General features: G+C 47.0%; 1 pseudogene; it reads right to left on the reverse strand.

The window, feature by feature from the left end:
* Positions 1-14,483: 14,483 nt before the first annotated feature.
* LOC141109991 (probable G-protein coupled receptor 33) lies at positions 14,484-18,693 on the reverse strand (annotated as a pseudogene).
* Between the last annotated feature and the right edge of the window lie 609 nt (positions 18,694-19,302).

The following is a 19,302-nucleotide window of genomic DNA, read 5'->3' on the forward strand; positions in this document are numbered from 1 at the left end:
GGAAGAAGCGGGGAAGAAGAAGACATTTTAAATAAAGGAATTGTCAAAAACTGTCTATTGTCTTCTGTCACATTACACTTTTTGGTGAATGGGTAGGGGTACAATGTACCTCATACCCATTCACATAAGGGGGATCTGGGGGGCCCCCTTGTTAAAAAGGGCTTCTGGATTCTGATAGGCCCCCCCTCGCCCGCAGACTCCCACAACCACCAGCCAGGGTTGTGGGGAAGAGGCCCTTGTCCCCATTAACATGGGGACAAGGTGCGATGGGGTGGCCCCCCTGGCCAAAAGCACTGCAGCCCCCATGTTGAGGGCATTCGGCCTGGTATAGTTCAGGGGGGGGGGGGGAATCGCTCGTCCCCACCCATTCCTGACACGCCGGAGTGCAGGCTCGGATAAGGGTCTGGTGTAGCTTTGGAGGGGGACCCCACACCATTTTTTTTTTTAATTCTGGTGTAGGGGGCGTCCCCTCTAAATCCATAACGGACCAAAGGGTCTGGTATGGCTTTTTACATTCAGCTGTCAGTGGGGAAGCCCTCTGACAGCTGATGAGGGGATTAGGGATGCAGCGGCCGGCTTCCCGGCCTGCTCCTTAGCAAACAGCTATATACAGTGAATGTAAAGCCAAAAAAAACCCACGCAAATCGTGGTACTTGGGTTTTGGATGCGGGTCCATTGAAATCTATTACATGCAAAATGCTGCATTTTGCGGGGAAAAAAGTCCCCAACCCTTTCCAAAAATGCAGAGGCACAAAAATGCATTGATGTGAACGTGTTCCATAGGAACCCATGTTAAAAAAATGAAATGCATTCCTGCAAAAAACATCAAAAAACGCATTAGTGTAAACCCGAACAGAGGTTCTGTGGCTGATTAAAGCGGAGCTCCACCCAAAAGGGGAAGCTCCGCTTGTTCCCCCCCCCCTCCGCTGCCACATTTGGCACCTTTCAGGGGGAGGAGGGAGCGGGTACCTGGTTTTGACAGGTACCCACTCCCACTTCCAGGTAAGATAGCTGCATGGTGATCTACGACATTTCCGGGTCCCTCCTCCTTCCCCCATCTGCCTTCTGGGACACACACAGGTCCCATAAGACGGCGGGACCAGTCAGAAAGCGCTGCAAGACATGCGCATGAGCAGAAGGAAAGGCTTCACTTCCTGTTTCCCTTACTTCAGATGCCAGCGCCTGACGAATCGCTAGGGATGCCGACATCGCGGGATCCCCAGACAGGTAAGTATCCTTATTTTAAATTTTTTACTTGTAGCTGCTGATTTTTTTTTTTTACAGACTGGAACTCCTCTTTAAGGTGGTGATTAGTGCCTTATCTGCATTAAATTAACCTCAGAACCTGTGTAATTAATATGTGTTCATGTTTGAAGGGATGAGGTGGCAACCCTAATTGGGAAGCCAGATTATCATAGAGCTGGCCATGCACCCGGCCATATCTATGACCCTGGGAGGCCGAACGCCATGGCCGGACTGGCATACCGGGATACCGGGAAATTTCCTGGTAGGCTGCCTGCCCTGGAGCCGCTTTGAGCGGCGGCTGCAGCGCTTTCCTCCCTCTGTCCTCCGGCGCTCGTATGTCACGGAGCTGGGTCTGTGTGCAAGGTCCCGCCCCCCTAGACCGGCTCGTGTGATAGTAGATTAAATCAGTGTTCGGCGGCTTCCGCCTATCACACGAGCCGGTCTAGAGGGGCGGAACCTTGCACACAGACCCAGCTCCGTGACATGCGAGTGCCAGAGGACAGAGAGAGGAGAGCGCTGTGTTATCCAGAAAATGGTAAGACCGTGAGGCTGCAATTGGTGGACACAGAGGCTGCAATTGGTGGGCAGAGAGGCTGCAATTGGTGGGCAGAGGGGCTGCAATTGTGGGCACAGAGGCTGCAGTTGTGGGCACAAAGAGGCTGCAATTGGTGGACAAAGTGAGGCTGCATTCATGGGCACAGAGAAGCTGCATTGGTGGGCACAGCGAGGCTGCATGGGTGGGCACAGAGAGGCTGCATTGGTGGGCACAGTGAGTCTGGATTGATGGGCACAGTGAGCCTGCAATGAATGGAAGCTGCACTGGTGGGCACAGCGAAGCTGCATTGGTGGGCACAGAGAGGCTGCATTGGTGGACACAGTGAGGCTGCATTGGTGGGCACAGTGAGGCTGCAATGATGGGCACAGAGAGGCTGCAATGATGGGCACCATGAAGCTACAATGCTGGGCACAGTGAGGCTGCAATGATTGGCACAGTGAGGCTGCATTGATGGGCACAGGGAGGCTGCATTAATGGGCACAACGAGGCTGCATTGGTGGGCACAACGAGGCTGCATTGGTGGGCACAGTGAGGCTGCAATGATGGGCACGGCAAGGCTGCATTGGTGGGCACGGAGAGGCTGCAGTGGTGGGCACACATAGGCTGCAATTGGTGGGCACAGAGAGGCTGCAATTGGTGGGCACAGAGGCTGCAATTGGTAGGCACAGTGAAACTGCATTCATGGGCACAGATAAACTGCATTAGTGTGCACAGCGAGGCTGCATTGGTGGGCACAGTGAGGCTGCATTGATGGGCACCGTGAGGCTGCAATGATGGGCACAGAGAGGCTGCAATGATGGGCACAGAGAGGCTGCATTGATGGGCACAGGGAGGCTGCATTGATGGGCACCATGAAGCTACAATGATGGGCACAGTGAGGCTGCAATAATGGGCACAGTAAGGCTGCAATGATGGGCACAGGGAGGCTGCATTGATGGGCACAGGGAGGCTGCATTGGTGGGCATGGCAAGACTGCATTGATGGACAGGGCAAAGCTGCATTGATGGGAACGGCGAGGCTGCTTTGATGGGCACAGTGAGGCTGCATTTGATGGGCACTGATGAGGCTGCATTGATCTCTTGTATCATGTCTGCAGTCTCTGGCGATCTATTGTACTATGTCTGCAGTCTCTGATCATCTTTAGTATGATGTCCTCAGTCTCTAACCATCTCCTGTACTATACCTGCAGCCTCCGACACCTCCTGTATCATGTCTGCAGCCTCTGACATCTACTGTATCATGCCTGTAGCCTCTGACCATGTCTTGTATCATGTCCGCGGCCTCTGACCATCTCTTGTAACATGTTCTCAGTCTCTACCCATCTCTTGTATCCTGTCCTCAGTCTCCACACATCTCTTGTATCCTGTCCTCAGTCTCTAGCCATCTCTTGTATCCTGTTCTCAGTCTCTAGCCATCTCTTATATCATGTCCTCAGTCTCTAGCCATCTCTTGTATTCTGTCCTCAGTCTCTAGCCATCTCTTGTATCATGTCCTCAGTCTCTAGCCATCTCTTGTATCATGTCCTCAGTCTCTAGCCATCTCTTGTATTTGGTCCTCAGTCTCTAAACATCAATTGTATCATGTCTGCAATCTCTGACCATCTCTTGTCTTATATCATGTCTGCAGTCTCTGAGGGGGAGTCTCGAGAGGAGTTAAGAGTAGGAGTGCCGCCAGGATGGGGGTCATGGGAGAAGTCAGATGTGTGTGGACTGTGGAGAGGAGACTATAGAATAAAACCAGAGCCACTAACCTGGAGCCATCTAACTGAGCCCTGCACAGTGTACCTGAGAGGAGGTCAGTGACAGCTCCATCAGTCAAGTCTGAGGGGGGTCACTGATGTAAGGGGGAGTGAATACAATAATATAAGGGGGCACTGATTTAAAGGTTTCCCCCTTATATCAGTACCCCCCCCTATTCTTTCTGCGGAAGGTGATCTCTGGAACCCAGAGTCCCCCCCACGTTCCTGGGGTGCACCTTGATGATGGACCAATTTTACCACTTTTAACTGGAATTTTATTTATATATATATATATATATATATATATATATAAAGCCCTATGTGCTTTCATATCTGCCTTCTATCTATATATATATAATACACTCTTCAAATGTGCTTTAAAATGCATGCTTTTCCCTTTCATTAACAAGGAAATAATGACGTTATGATGTTGGGCTGGTATAATAATGCTATGGGGCTGGTATGATATTTTTTCCAGGTCTGGTTTTTATTCCTAGTCCAGCCCTGCCAAAAGCTATGTCATGACTTCACTTCCGGCTCTGGCAGATGTAAACACGGCCCCTTGCCGACACTCCCGGCCTCTCCCCCCTGCTAAATGCCCCCAAACCAAGCCGCTTGCTATGGGGGCACTTGTGCCTGCTTGCTCCGAAGCCCCACTCTGTGTGTCTATAGACACACAGCACATGGCTTGGCCCCGCCCCCAACTCTCCTCATTGCCAATGGCTCCCACTGCTGTCTCTCAGCCAATGAGGGGAGAGAGAAAGCTGAGGGAGCCGCTGCTCTCATGCACATCGCTGGATTGAGATTGGACTCAGGTAAGTATGGTGGGGTAGGGTGGGGGAGGGGTACTGGGGAGAAAGCTGACCAGGTAAGGTTAAAAAACTTCTAGCTGTACAACCACTTTAAAGCAATTTTTGAATGCAAAACGGAATCAACAGCGAGAAGTAGGTGAAGTCAGCCTATTTTTATTTATTACAGTAATTACAAAAAATTGCACAGCACTTTACATTCTGTACATCCACATCAGTCCCACCCCAGGAGGAGCTCACACTGTAAGAATCCCAACAAGCACTGGGAAAAAATGCAAACTCCATGTAGGTAGATTCATGGTTGGAATTTAACCACTTGCAATAGGCCAGGCAGGACTTTCTTTCTTCTGAGTGGACATCATATGACGTTCCCCAAGAACACCAGCCGTGCATGGCCGTGCAGGCGCGATCGGTCACCAGCTGTGTCCAGCGGACTCCCCCAATGACATATCACTGTACCAGCCCACTGCAGGTACCATGTGATCGCTGTGACCAATCACAGCAGATCACATGACATTTGTAAGCAATGGATGGCTTCCTTTCATGCTATCCATTGTGTACAATTGTGTTGCTAGCTGTGATTGGTCACAGTGCTCACATAGTACAGACAGGGCCAATCACAGCCCATTTGTACCATGTGATTAGTTGTGGCCAATCACAGCTAATCACAACAATACTCACTGAATGAATCCGTTTTATTCAGTAAAAATGGTTGCTTATAGTTATACCAATGAAATGTATTGATATAAGCAATCATAAATTTGTGAAAAAAAAAATCCTGATCACTTCCCCAGAGTGGTACAGTATTCCTATGGTAACATTATATTGCTGTGGTCATAGGGTGTTAAAAATAATCGTAAGAAAAATAATGTAATAGAAATAAAAAAAAAAATCATTTTTTTAGTCAGTCAGTGTCCCTGATCACCTCCACACTAGTTATATGATAATGCTGTACTGCACTGATGACAGCATATAAAAAATAAAAAAAATAAAAATCTTGATTTTCCAAAAAATTGTGACAAAAAATTACAACTTATGCCGTGTACACACGGGCGGAATTTCCGACCGGACTGGTCCGACTGACCGAATCTGGCGGACAATCCGCCCGTGTGTGGGCTGCATCGGACTTACGACGGACCGTTTCGGTCGGAAATCTGACGGACTTTAGATTTGAAACCTGCTTCAAATCTTTACGTCGTAACTCCGCCGGACTCAGTTTCTAGCGGAAAGCCTGTTTGTCTGTATGCCGGTCCGACGGACCAGATACGACGCAAGGGCAGGGTACTACATCTCGCGCTCGCTGCAGTAGGAAAAACAAATTTTCCTATTGCGGTGAGCGCAAGGGGGAGGCGTTGATGTCCCTTGGGTCTGGTATGGATTTTAAGGGGAACCCCCTACGCCGAAAAAACGGCGCAGGGTCCCCCTAAAATCTATACTAGACCCCTATCCGAGCATGCAGCCTGGCCGGTCAGGGAAGGGGGTGGAGACGAGCGAGCGCCCCCCCTCCTGATCTGTACCAGGCCGCATGCCCTCAACATGGGGAGGTGGGTGCTCTGGGGGAGGGGGGCGCCCTGCGGGCCCCCCCACCCCAAAGCACGTTGTTCCCATGTTGATGAGGACATGAGCCTCTTCCCGACAACCCTGGCCGTTGGTTGTCGGGGTCTGCGGGCGGGGGGCTTATCGGAATCTGTGAGCCCCCTTTAATAAGGGTGCCCCCAGATCCCGGCCCCCCACCCTATGTGAATGAGTATGGGGTACATGGTACCCCTACCCATTTACCTAGGGAAAAAGTGTCAATAAAAAAAACACACTACACAGGTTTTTAAAGTAATTTATTAGACAGCTCTGCGGGTCTTCTTCTGACTTTGGGGGTCTTCTTCCAACTTCGCCGCTCTCTCCAGCCTCTTCTCCCGGTGTCTGGTTCTTCTCCCGCTCTCCGGCCTCTTCTCCCGGTGTTCAACCTCTTCTCCCGGTGTCCGGTTCTTCTGCCGGCTCCTCTGCTATCTTCTGCCGCTCTTTTGCTAGCTGTGGGCCCCGACTTCTGCGTCATTTTCTTTCCTCTTCTCTTCTTCCGATGCTGACATGATGCTCTCTCCTGCTGTAATGCTGTGTGAGCGCTCCACAATGACTTATATAGGCGGTGACCCCACCCCCTTATGACATCACAGTCCCTGGGCATGCTGGGACTGTGATGTCATAAGGGGGTGTGGTCACCGGGTGATGTTGACCACGCCCCCTTATGACGCCACAGTCTCAGCATGCCCAGGGATTGTGACGTCATAAGGGGGCGGGGTCACCGCCTATATAAGTCATTGCGGAGTGCTCACACAGCATTACAGAAGATAGCGGAGGAGTCGGCAGAAGATAGCGGAGGAGCCGGCAGAAGATAGCGGAGGATCCGGCAGAAGAACCGGACACCGGGAGAAGAGGTCAAACACTGGGAGGAGAGGCCGGAGAGCGGGAGAAGAACCGGACACCGAGAGAAGAGGCCGGAGAGAGCATCGAAGTTGGAAGAAGACCCCCGGAGCTGTCTAATAAATTACTTTAAAAACCTGTGAAATGTGTTTTTTTATTGACACTTTTTCCCCTAGGTGAATGGGTAGGGGTATGATGTACCCCATACTCATTCACATAGGGTGGGGGGCCTGGGATCTGGGGGCACCCTTAATAAAAGGGGCTCCCAGATTCTGATAAGCCCCCCGCCCGCAGACCCCGACAACCAACGGTCAGGGTTGTCAGGAAGAGGCCCTTGTCCTCATCAACATGGGGACAAGGTGTTTTGGGGTGGGGGGCCCGCAGGGCGCCCCCCTCCCCCAGAGCACCCACCCCCCCATGTTGAGGGCATGCGACCTGGTACGTTTCAGGAGGGGGGGCGCTTGCTCGTCCCCACCCCCTTTCCTGACTGGCTGGGCTGCGTGCTCGGATAAGGGTCTGGTATGGATTTTGGGGGGACCCCCACGTCGTTTTTTTGTCTTAGGGGGTTCCCCTTAAAACCCATACCAGACCTAAGGGCCTGGTATGCCCCGCAACTTGGCTCGCAAGGTGTCAATCTTGCCGATAAAAGTGTCAAGATTGACTTCCTTTTCTAGTCCCGTCGTACCCGAGTCACGTTCTAAATGAACAGACTTGTTCGTGTGTGGGCAAGTCCGTTCATTCAGAAAGTTCGTCGTAACTTCGTCGGGAAGACCGGCGGACTTAGTCCGCCGGAAAGTCCAGTCGTGTGTAGGCAAGTCCGTCTGTAGTCCAGTCGTGTGTAGGCAAGTCCGTTCGTTAAAAAAAGTCAGTCTCAAGTCTGTCAAAAGTCTGTCGGAAAGTCCGTCGGACCAGTCCAGTCGGAAAGTCCGCCCGTGTGTACGCCCTATTACAATACCTTGGACTGTCTACTTTCCAATAAGAGGCATTTGTGAGGTATTTGTGCTGTCCCGGCATTTTCAGGCCTCAAGAAATGAGATAGACTATCAGTACACCAGGACTGATCAATTTTCAGATATATCCCATCGTTTGTGGACTCTATAACTTTCCTACAGACTAAATATACACTGACTTGGGTTATTTTCACCAAAGAAATGTAGCAGAACACATTTTCGCCTAAATTTATTAAGAAAGATTATTTATCGACACAGTTGACCACCTGCTGCTCCTCAGCAAACTACACTCCCATGGTCTCTGTGATTCTGCTTTATCCTGGTTCTCCTCCTACCTATCTCAGTGCACTTTCAGTGTCACTTACAACTCCTTCTCCTCTACTCCTCTTCCTCTCTCTGTTGGTGGTATCCCAAGGCTCCGTCTTTGGGCCCCTCCTATTCTCGCTCTATACCTCTTCCCTGGGCCAGTTGATAACCTCCCATGGCTTCCAATATCACCTCTATGCCGATGACACCCAGATCTATCTCTCCACTCCTCAACTCACCCCCTCGATCTCCTCACGGATCTCAAACTTACTGAATGACATATCGGTATGGACGTCACACCACTTTCTCAAACTCAATCTTTCTAAAACTGAGCTTGTTATATCCCCCCCCCCCCCCCCCGTGACTTTACCATTAAGATGAACAGCACAACCATTGGTCCCTCCACACATGCCAGGGTGCTGGGTGTAATCCTTCCTTGACTCTGACCTCTTCTTCAGCCCCCACATCCAATCACTGGCTAAATCCTGCCATCTTAACCTCCGCAACATCACCGGAATTCGACCCTTCCTGACTAATGACACCACAAAGTAACTTATTCACTCCTTGATTATTTCCCACCTTGACTACTGAACTCTGTCCTTAATGGCCTACCCTTACGCAGGCTATCCCCCCTTCAGTCTATTATGAATGCTGCTGCTAGACTAATACACCTCACTAACTGATCTGTGACTGCTGCCCCTCTCTGCCAATCCCTTCACTGGCTTCCCCTACCCCACCGTATAAAATTCAAAATGCTAACCACAACATACGTCTGCTACATTCTCCTCCCGGCCAATCAGGAAGCACCTATTGGCCTGGGAGTCTTATGACTCCTTGGCCATTCGTGTCTCAGGACACACTTCTGGTTTCCAATCGGTCAGAAAAGAGAATGCCTGTGTCCTCACTGGAGCCACCTCCCTGCCTGCATGTCTCCTCCATGCCTCCACTAGCAGGTAAGGTGGTCGCTGCTGGCTGTATATCCCACCGGGGAGGGGGGGTGCTGCGGGGTGATCGCTGCAGCCTGCTGGATGTGTCAGTGTCTGGGAGGGGAATATTGTGGGGCCATGATCGCCGCTGGCCGTGTCCGTGTCTCCCGCATGTGTGGGGGGGTGCTGTGGGCTGATCGCCTCAACTGGGGTAGTTGTGTTGGTTGTGCTGCCCCCCAAAAATAGTAGGCACCACCTGCGGTCTACCTTTAAGAAATCCGTGAAAACTCACTTATTCAGGAAAGCCTATCCCACACCCACCTATCAACTGTCCCCGAGCCACCCCATCGAATCATTCCCCGCATCTATTACCTTTTGTACCACCACCCCCTCCCTTTACAGGGATATGCAATTAGCGGACCTCCAGCTGTTGCAGAACTACAAGTCTCATGAGGCATAGCAAGACTCTGAAAGCAACAAGTATGACACCCAGAGGCAGAGCATGATGGGAATTGTAGTTTTGCAACAGCTGGAGGTCCACTAATTGCATATTCCTTTTTTAGAATGTAAGCTCTACGAGCAGGGCCCTCCTGTCCCTTCTGTATTGAACTGTACTGTAATTGTGCTGTCCCCTCCCCCTCTACATTGTATAACGTTTCATAAACTATTGGCGCTATATATAAATCGTGTATAATAATAATAAAAATAATATTTATTTGAAAAATTTTATAACAGAAATGAAAAAAAAAAGTGTTTTTTTTTTTTCTAGTTTTTTGTATTTATTTAGCAAAAAATAACAAAGCCAGTGGTGATTAAATAACACCAACAGAAAGCTTTATTTGTGTGAAAAAATTGATAAAAAGTTCATATTGGTACAGTGTTACATGACCGCGCAATTGTCATTCAAAGTGCGGCAGCGGTGAAAGCTGAAAACTGGCTTGGGCAGGAAGGGGGTGAAAGTGCTCAGTATTGAAGTGGTTAAATCGATGACCCCCAGTGTTATAAGCTATGAGTGTTAACCAGATTACATTTAAAGCCTCGCACACACGGTACGGTTGTTGGACAACCGAGCGTCTGATTTTTATCAAATCATTCCCCGCATCTATTACCTTTTGTACCACCACCCCCTCCTTTTAGAATATAAGCTCTATGAGCAGGGCCCTCCTGTACCTTCTGTATTGAACTGTACTGTAATTGTGCTGTCCCCCCCCCCCCTCTACATTGTAAAGCGCTTCTTAAACTATTGGTGCTATATAAATCGTGTATAATAATAGGGCTGTTACTGATTAAAATTCTCGTGTTCGATTTTTTTTTTAATTGATTAATCGACTCATTTCGTTTAAATATAACGCACATACAGATCCAACTACTTTTAGCTGATTTAGCACCGTTGTTATGGCAACGGCCAAAGCCGGACAAAGCAGGGCATGGCTAGGGCGTCACAAGTCATAAACTCAGCCTCACCGTGCCCATAATCGCAGCCTCACCGTGCCCATAATCATAGCCTTACCGTGCCCATAATGCAGTCTCACCATGCCCATAATCTCAGACTCAGCTTGCCCATAATTGCAGCCTCACTGCAGTCTCACCGTGCCCATAATCGCAGCCTCACCGTGCCCATAATGCTGTCTCACCGTGCCCATAATCTCAGACTCACTGTGCCCATAATCGCAGCCTCACCGTGCCCATAATGCAGTCTCACCGTGCCCATAATCGCAGCCTCACCGTGCCCATAATGCAGTCTCACCGTGCCCATAATCTCAGTCTCACCGTGCCCATAATCTCAGACTCACCGCGCCCATAATCGCAGACTCACCGTGCCCATAATCGCAGCCTCACCGCGCCCATAATCGCAGACTCACCGTGCCCATAATCTCAGCCTCACCGTGCCCATAATCGCAGCCTCACCGTGCCCATAATCGCAGCCTCACCGTGCCCATAATGCTGTCTCACCGTTCCCATAATGCAGTCTCACCGTGCCCATAATCGCAGCCTCGCTATAGTCAGTGCCTGTGCTTGGATTACACAGTCTGCGGGCATCTCCCGCTGTGTATCTCGGAGCTGAGTGTGAAAACTTTGGCCGCACTGTGAGAAAAGTCCCGCCCTCCTCCTAGATCAGCTCGTGTGATAGACAGAACACTGCGTCTATAGACAGAACAGTGCGTCTATCACACGAGCTGATCTAGGAGGAGGGTGGGACTTTTCTCACAGTGCTGCCAAAGTTTTCACACTCAGCTCGGAGACACACAGCGGGAGATGCCCGCAGACTGTGTATGACATATAGTGGAGGAGGAGAAGAAGGGAGCTGAGCGCTGCGCTGCAGCCACAGCTTGGCCCAAAGCGGCCCCAGGGCAGGCAGCCTACCGATCAAAAAAATTTTGATCGATCAAAAAAATTAACGATTAATCGAGGAATTAATCATTAATTTCCACAGCCCTATATAATAATAATAATAGTATTTAAAAGGAAAAAGAAGATATCCCCCGTGGGGCTTTAAAGCAGCAAAAAATTATGAAAATAATAAGTTGTTACTTGAAAGGGTTTTTTAATTAGTGGGACTTAACCGTAATGGTTAAAATAAGAGCTGTGCTACAGGAGATAACACAATTGAAGCTGGCACAAGTTTATACAATGATCAAGCGCTATAATAGGGTGATAATGCTGACGCGTTTCGACCCCGTTGGGTCATCTTCAGTGGATTGAGGCGCTGTGACAAAATTTACGTATTAGAGTTCATGGATGTGACCATAAAAATATAATATAATATATATATGTTTAACAGTATAATTACCAATCACATTGTGTTTGAGCAGTTTCTCCTGAGCTTATAATTCTCCGACGTCTTCCCCACCGGGTCCCGACAGGGGTCCCTGGCCGTCCACCACGTCAGCAGGGGAAAAGGGGGGGGGTTTACTCGTCCATACGTGTCTTACAAGGAGTCACACCAAGTGGATATTTCCCAAAACTGGGGAGGAGCGTGGGGGCAAGCGAGCGACACATGCAGACAAAGCATCAAATAACAGACAACTGTACCATCAGTGCGTTCTGTTTAGCACGGATAGAGATATATGTATCATGTGTCACTTTTTGAAAAAAAGGATAACTCTGTTTATAATTTATTTAATATTTGTTTGATGTTGTCTGTACTTATTGGGGTCAGCGATGTATGAATATTCCCATAGTGGTGATGGTAACAAAGGGGGGGGGGTTAACAAGGGTAGATAGGACTGCATGTAGATATCAGTATGTCAGAGTATGTAATGTAATAAGTAAATAGTGGTATCTATGTGTTGGCCGTGAAATAAGTGACAAAGTTGGATGGGAATATAGGAATGTAAAGAAAAAGGCGAGTGTGGGGAGAACATGTGAGGAAAGAAGGGGACGGGCAGACTAGTAGGGAATGGGAAAAAAAAAAAAAAAAAACAGGGGAAAGGAAGGGGATGGGAAAGAAAGAACGGGAAGGAGGGGGGGATGGTTAAGGGGAGAATGGGAAAAAAAAGATTAGGGAGTGAAGGAAAAAAGCTTAAGAGGAAAAGATCCAGGGGAAAAAAAGGAGACAGATTGGTGAAGTGTGAGGATAGTGCAGGTGGGGTGATGCATGTGAGTGGAAGGGAAGCATGGGGGTGGGGAAATGGGAAGGTGCAGTGCAAGGGGCCAAATAAAACAATCAAAGAGCAGTGAAAGCAAAAACATCAGCAAAAAACACAATCCAACCATGTGTATGTGAGAGATGGGTGTGTGTGATGGTGTACTGAAAAATGCATGGGTGCTGGAAAAGGGGTGATGAGGTGTCAAGATGGGAAGAAAATGGGACAGAGGTGAGACAAAGAAACACACAAGGTGAAGTGCAATAAAGGTGAACGTGTATTGAGGGTGGGTAGAATCGGATGTAAATTGTACAAAATGGTGTAACTAGTCACAGTGGGAAGGAATGACGTGAAAGAGACCCACAATACAGGGTATGTCACGTCAGGTCCAACTCATCAATGTGTTCAGATACTGGTGATTACCTGTCTCCAGAGTATAGGTCAGTTGGTCAGTCTGATGAAACAGTAGGAACTAAATGCAGATCCCCCAATCTGCTTGGTCATTATAAATAAAGTGCTGGCCGCTGATTGGATGCCTAATTGGGCTGCAGGTGCACGCAGGCTGTCCCCACCCCCCCTCCTCCTCCAGCAGGGATTAACCCTCCACATGTGGCTCCCCTGGCGTTCAGGAAGATGGATATCCCGGCACAGCGGTCACATCCGCCGTAATAGCGTGATGTCGTGATGTCACGCGCACGCATGCAGCATCGCGTGCCCGCAACGCCACGGCATCCGGATGTGATCCGGAACGCCGCTGGCAGGAAATGTTACACCCGAGGGTGCAGAAAGGAGGCACAGACCCTTTAATTGTGCCCCCCCTCTTTTCCTGCCAGGAAGAGACGCAACAACGAAGCCCCCATCCCCAGGACGGGTCCACGGTCCATGGAACCCCAATCGGGCTCCGGAAGGGGGAGAGGCGGGGGAACAACACAATGCAGACAATTTACACCTGATTCTACCCACCCTCTGCCCGTCCCCTTCTTTCCTCACATGTTCTCCCCACACTCGCCTTTTTCTTTACATTCCTATATTCCCACCCAACTTTGTCACTTATTTCATGGCCAACACATAGATACCACTATTTACTTATTACATTACATACTCTGACATACTGATATCTACATGCAGTCCTATCTACCCTTGTTAACCCCCCCCCCCCCTTTGTTACCATCACCACTATGGGAATATTCATACATCGCTGACCCCAATAAGTACAGACAACATCAAACAAATATTAAATAAATTATAAACAGAGTTATCCTTTTTTTCAAAAAGTGACACATGATACATATATCTCTATCCGTGCTAAACAGAACGCACTGATGGTACAGTTGTCTGTTATTTGATGCTTTGTCTGCATGTGTCGCTCACTTGCCCCCACGCTCCTCCCCAGTTTTGGGAAATATCCACTTGGTGTGACTCCTTGTAAGACACGCATGGACGAGTAAACCCCCCCCTTTTCCCCTGCTGACGTGGTGGACGGCCAGGACCCGGTGGGGAAGACGTCGGAGAATTATAAGCTCAGGAGAAACTGCTCAAACACAATGTGATTGGTAATTATACTGTTAAACATATATATATATTATATTATATTTTTATGGTCACATCCATGAACTCTAATACGTACATTTTGTCACAGCGCCTCAATCCTCTGAAGATGACCCAACGGGGTCGAAACGCGTCAGTTTTTCAACCTATTATAGCGCTTGATCATTGTATAAACTTGTGCCAGCTTCATTTGTGTTATCTCCTGTAGCACAGCTCTTATTTTAACCATTACGGTTAAGTCCCACTAATTAAAAAACCCTTTCAAGTAACAACTTATTATTTTCATAATTTTTTGCTGCTTTAAAGCCCCACGGGGGATATCTTCTTTTTCTTTTTGACACTAATCGGGGTGTGCAGCACTCTATATCTTCTCAGTATGTGTCTCTCCCCTTTTTTCAATAATAGTATTTATTTGAAATATTTTATAACAGAAATGAAAAAAGAAACGTGTTTTTTTTTTTTTCTAATTTTTCGTATTTATTTAGCAAAAAATAAAAAAGCCAGTGGTGATAAAATAACACCAACAGAAAGCTTTATTTGTGTGAAAAAATTGATGAAAAATTCATATTGGTACAGTGTTACATGACCGCGCAATCGTCATTCAAAGTGCGGCAGTGGTGAAAGCTGAAAACTGGCTTGGGCAGGAAGGGGGTGAAAGTGCCCGGTATTGAAGTGGTTAAATCGATGACCCCCCAGTGCTATAAGCTATGAGTGCTAACCAGATCACATTTAAAGCCTTGTACACACGGTACGGTTGTTGGACAACCGAGCATCTGATTTTTATCAAAAGGGTGTGTGCCAGGATCTTGTCTTGCATATTAACGGTACACAAATTGTCGTGCCACAAACACGAACGTAGTGACGTACTATGAGGAATTTCAGCTCTTGAGCGCCACCCTTTGGGCCCCTTCTGCTAATTTCGTGTTTGGTGAGCATTGATTCCGAGCATGGTGTTTGTACTTTGACTTTTGTGTGATGGATTTGTGTACTGACCATCCAAAAATCAGATGTGGAGCCGTCATTTGACAAAAATTTACTAGCCTGTCATCCAACATTTGTTGTCCGAAAATTGGAAAACAATTGTTGAAAGGAGCGTACTAACGGTAAGAACTTCAGACAACAGCCTGTCAAACAACAATCCCCTTCTGATTTTTGTACCGTGTGTACGAGGCTTTACATAAAATACTTCAATACAAGGCCCACTTTAAATGGCTTCCTGCTGACCTGTGGTTAGGGGACCTTTTGCATAATCATATATATAAAACACCATATAAGAGGACAGACAATGACAACTACTGAATGTGAGTAAAAAAAAAACAAAAAAACTATAGATCTGCCCCCTGCACTAGGTACAATACAAAAATTAGATTAGCGTTCCTTAAACTTAACTGAAAGTTATGAATTTAAAGCATAACTCCATCCAGCTAAAAAAAAAATTGAAAAGCAATATCTAACATGGCCCCACAAGGGGATATACTTGAGACCAGCGCAAAAGGAAGAAGACTAGTATACAACCCTCAGGGGTAAAGGGACAAGGGTGAGTAGTAGTACATCTCAAGGCAATGTTAATGAAAATAAAGTCCATATAATATAATGAGTGTGTTTGGGGTGGAAGAATTTGACTGGCCTGCACAGAGTCCTGACCTCAACCAGATAGAACACCTTTGGGATGAATTAGAGCGGAAACTGCGAGCCAGGCCTTCTCATCCAACATCAGTGCCTGACCTCACAAATGCGCTTCTAGAAGAATGGTCAAACATTCCCATAGACACACTCCTAAACCTTGTGGACAGCCTTCCTAGAAGAGTTGAAGCTGTTATAGCTGCAAAGGGAGGGCCAACTCAATATTGAACCCTACGGACTAAGACTGGGAGGCCATTAAAGTTCATGTGCGTGTAAAGGCAGGCGTCCCAATACTTTTGACAATATAGGATACATATGGATAAAACACAGTGGGGGAGATTTACGAAAACTGGAGCACATAGAATCTGGTACAGCTGTGCATGGTAGCCAATCAGCTTCTAAGTTCACCTTGTTCAATTAAGCTTTGACAATAAAACCTGAAAGATGATTGGTTTCTATGCACAGCTGCACCAGATTTTGCACTTCTGCATTGCTCAGTGGAGACATCAACAGATAACAGCTTCTTAATAATACTCAGATGGATAGAAAAAGATAAGAAAGAGGAAGAGGAAGAAGAGGGAGAGCGCACCACTCTCAGTATAGTATTAACCCCTCGCCGACCGTTTACTATACATATACCGCAGCAAGGCAGCTCACCTGCGCAAGATCACGAACCTACTATGTGATCCTGCACTTCCAGGCCTGGGGCGCGCATGCCGATCGTTAGGCAGACACCCAGAACGGCGATCTGCCTATGTAAACAAGGCGGATTGCCGTTCTGTCAGTAGGTAAGGCTTTGAATCTGTGTTCCTGCAAAGCAGGTCTTTGCCTTCCTATAGTAAAAGCACCTCCCCCACAGTGAGAAAGCACAGGCCAGGCACACATTTAACCCTTTGAGCACCCCTGATGTTAACCCCTTCCCAGCCAGTGTCATTAGTACAGTGACAGTGCATATTTGTTAGCACTAATCATTGCATTAGTGTCACTGGTCCCCAAAAGTGTCAGTTACTGTGTCAGCCGCAATGTTGTAGTCCCACTATAAGTCGCTGATCGCCGCCATTACTAGTAAAAAATAACGTGCATTAGCACCAAAGCGCCGCTCGTTTTAGCAGCACTTTAGCGCTGTTTAAGATGTGCTTTTTGGCCACTAGCGGTGCGCTTTTAACCCCCACTAGCGGCCGAAGATTGGGTTAAAAGGACTTGTGTTTTGCTGCTTCCGAAACGCTTTTCAGGCCATTCAGTTCAATGGGCAGGGCGTTTACAGCTGTATATAGCGCTCCCAATCCGCCCCAAAGATGCTGGTTGCAGAATTTTTCCTAACGTCCCGCAAGTGCACCGCCCCAGTGTGAAAAGTCACTGAAATGAATGGGAGGCGGATTTCAAGCACTTTACAGTTGCTATTTCTAGCGATAAAACGCCTGGAAACCGCCTCAGTGTGAAAGGGGTCTTAGTTATACTTTAAGTGATCAAGACATACAAGAAGCCAGATGTTGGCTGTACCAACACAATTACAGCTATAACTAAAATATGGATTTTTAAGACTATCCTAGATCATTTATGATAGGATATAAAAATGCAATGCACACCAAAGTCACCTAGAAGGAGTTGACAGATTTGGGTTCAAGAGCCTTCTTCTTTTACATCCTTTAGAGCTACAAAGCTTGCTCTTTCCTGTTCTTTCCGATCTTCAAGACTCCTGTTTGCCGTGGAGTTGGTTTCATTGAGAACTAATTCAATTAGGGCCACCAGAGACTTTTTGAAAATGTTTTTGAAGCTTTCCACAATGAACAGGTAAAGTATCGGGGTAAGGCAGTAGTTGATGCATGTAAATAAAATTGTCAAGATCTGTAAGACCTCAAGTATTGTCTCCGGGAACTTGTCAGGCTCTACAGTCATTCCATACAATACATGTTAAGGGGTCCAGGAGATAAAGAAGGACAGGATAGCAGTACACATTATCTTGTATGGTCTGGTAGACCTAGCCAGGTTTTCTCTCTTCATCTTGATAAAAATACTGAGATAACAAATTGTGATTATACCTAGAGGAATTAATAATCCCACAAGCAATCGGAAACTAAACAAGGACCATTTGGTCTGTCGCTCATCCAACTGGCCATAAAGGGTGTAGTCATTGTAGCAATTAGTGATATTATTCCTATATCTTATATTACGAAATACTAGGTAAGGAGAACTGAATAAAAGAGCGAATGTCCACAATGCTGCACAGATAAGAGAAGCTTTGCGAGTGTTCATGTGTTTTCTGTACCAATGAGGGTGAAACACCAAGCAGTACCGGTCAAGGCTAATTGTCGTGAGGATGAATACCGCTCCGTACATGCATAACGATATGAAAGAGTTAACAAGCTTACACATGAACAGGCCAAAGATCCAGTGAGGTCTCATCATCAAATACACAGCAAGGAAGGGTGTGAAGAGCGTGGAAAAGAAGTTGGTCAAAATTAGGTGAAGGAACCAGGTTGTGTTTACCGTTCTTCTCATCCTGAACCAAAGAACCCAAAGATACAAGGAATTCACAATCAATCCAATGACAAGTGTTAAAAGCAGAAGCACAGATGATATCATCTTGGGAGTTGTGAAAGGTTCATAGATTGTTTCGTTGTTCATGTTGAGCGGCCATCCATGTGTTGTATTATTGTCCATTGTCTTTTGGAAAAAATAAAATGTATAATAGACAATTAGTATCTATCAGGAACTGGAGTTCATAAAATTCTTTCTATTTGGTATGTTTATAATGAAACTGCATGAAAAAAAAAAAAACATTCTAGCCTCTGCTTTGATGGCAGGAACTTTTAAAAATGGTTGAATGTGCGACAAATCATAAATAATCAAATCGCAAAATGATGTTCTTTTCCCTTTTTTTTTTTATTCTTTTTTTGGTATATTCTATTCTTTTCTATTTTTTTAAGCACTAAGAAAATAGGGTGCCAATTTCCTATTGCATAAAGCTGTCAGTACAATGAATTTAAGGTATGACATCAAGTATTTGTGATTTAAACCCATAGTATCCAAACTGTGGCCCGGGGGGGGGGGGGGGGGGGGGCGGATGGCGTGGCCCTTTGCTTGCCTTTATCCGGCCCTTGGGGCACTATTCTTCTCACTGATTCAAACAATAGGCACTATTCCTCCCCCTAACACCAACGATGGGGCACCATTCCTCCAACTGACTCCAACAATGGGGCACTATTCCTCCAACTGATACCTACAATGGGGCGCTATTCCTCCAACTGATACCAACAATAGGGCACTATTCTTCCAACAGATACCAACAATAGGGCACTATTCTTCCAACTGATACCAACAATGAGGTACTATTCCTCCCATTAAAACCAGTGATGGGGTAGAGCTTATTCCCATTGATGGCAGTGAATTTTCTACTCCTACCAGCCAAAATCTGGCCCCTCTAAAGCCTGAATAAAAGTAAACTGGCCCTTTGTTTAGAAAGTTTGGAGATCCCTGGTTTAAACTATGGTGTTGATTTGCAAAGCACACAGTCTATTTGCTTTTAAAAGATCAACTCCTCTGTATCAACCCAACCATTAAAAGCTAATACAAGCTTTAACATTTTAATATTATTTCAA

The sequence above is a fragment of the Aquarana catesbeiana genome, linkage group LG10 (assembly GCF_042186555.1).
Source record: "Aquarana catesbeiana isolate 2022-GZ linkage group LG10, ASM4218655v1, whole genome shotgun sequence".
Lineage (NCBI taxonomy): Eukaryota > Metazoa > Chordata > Amphibia > Anura > Ranidae > Aquarana > Aquarana catesbeiana.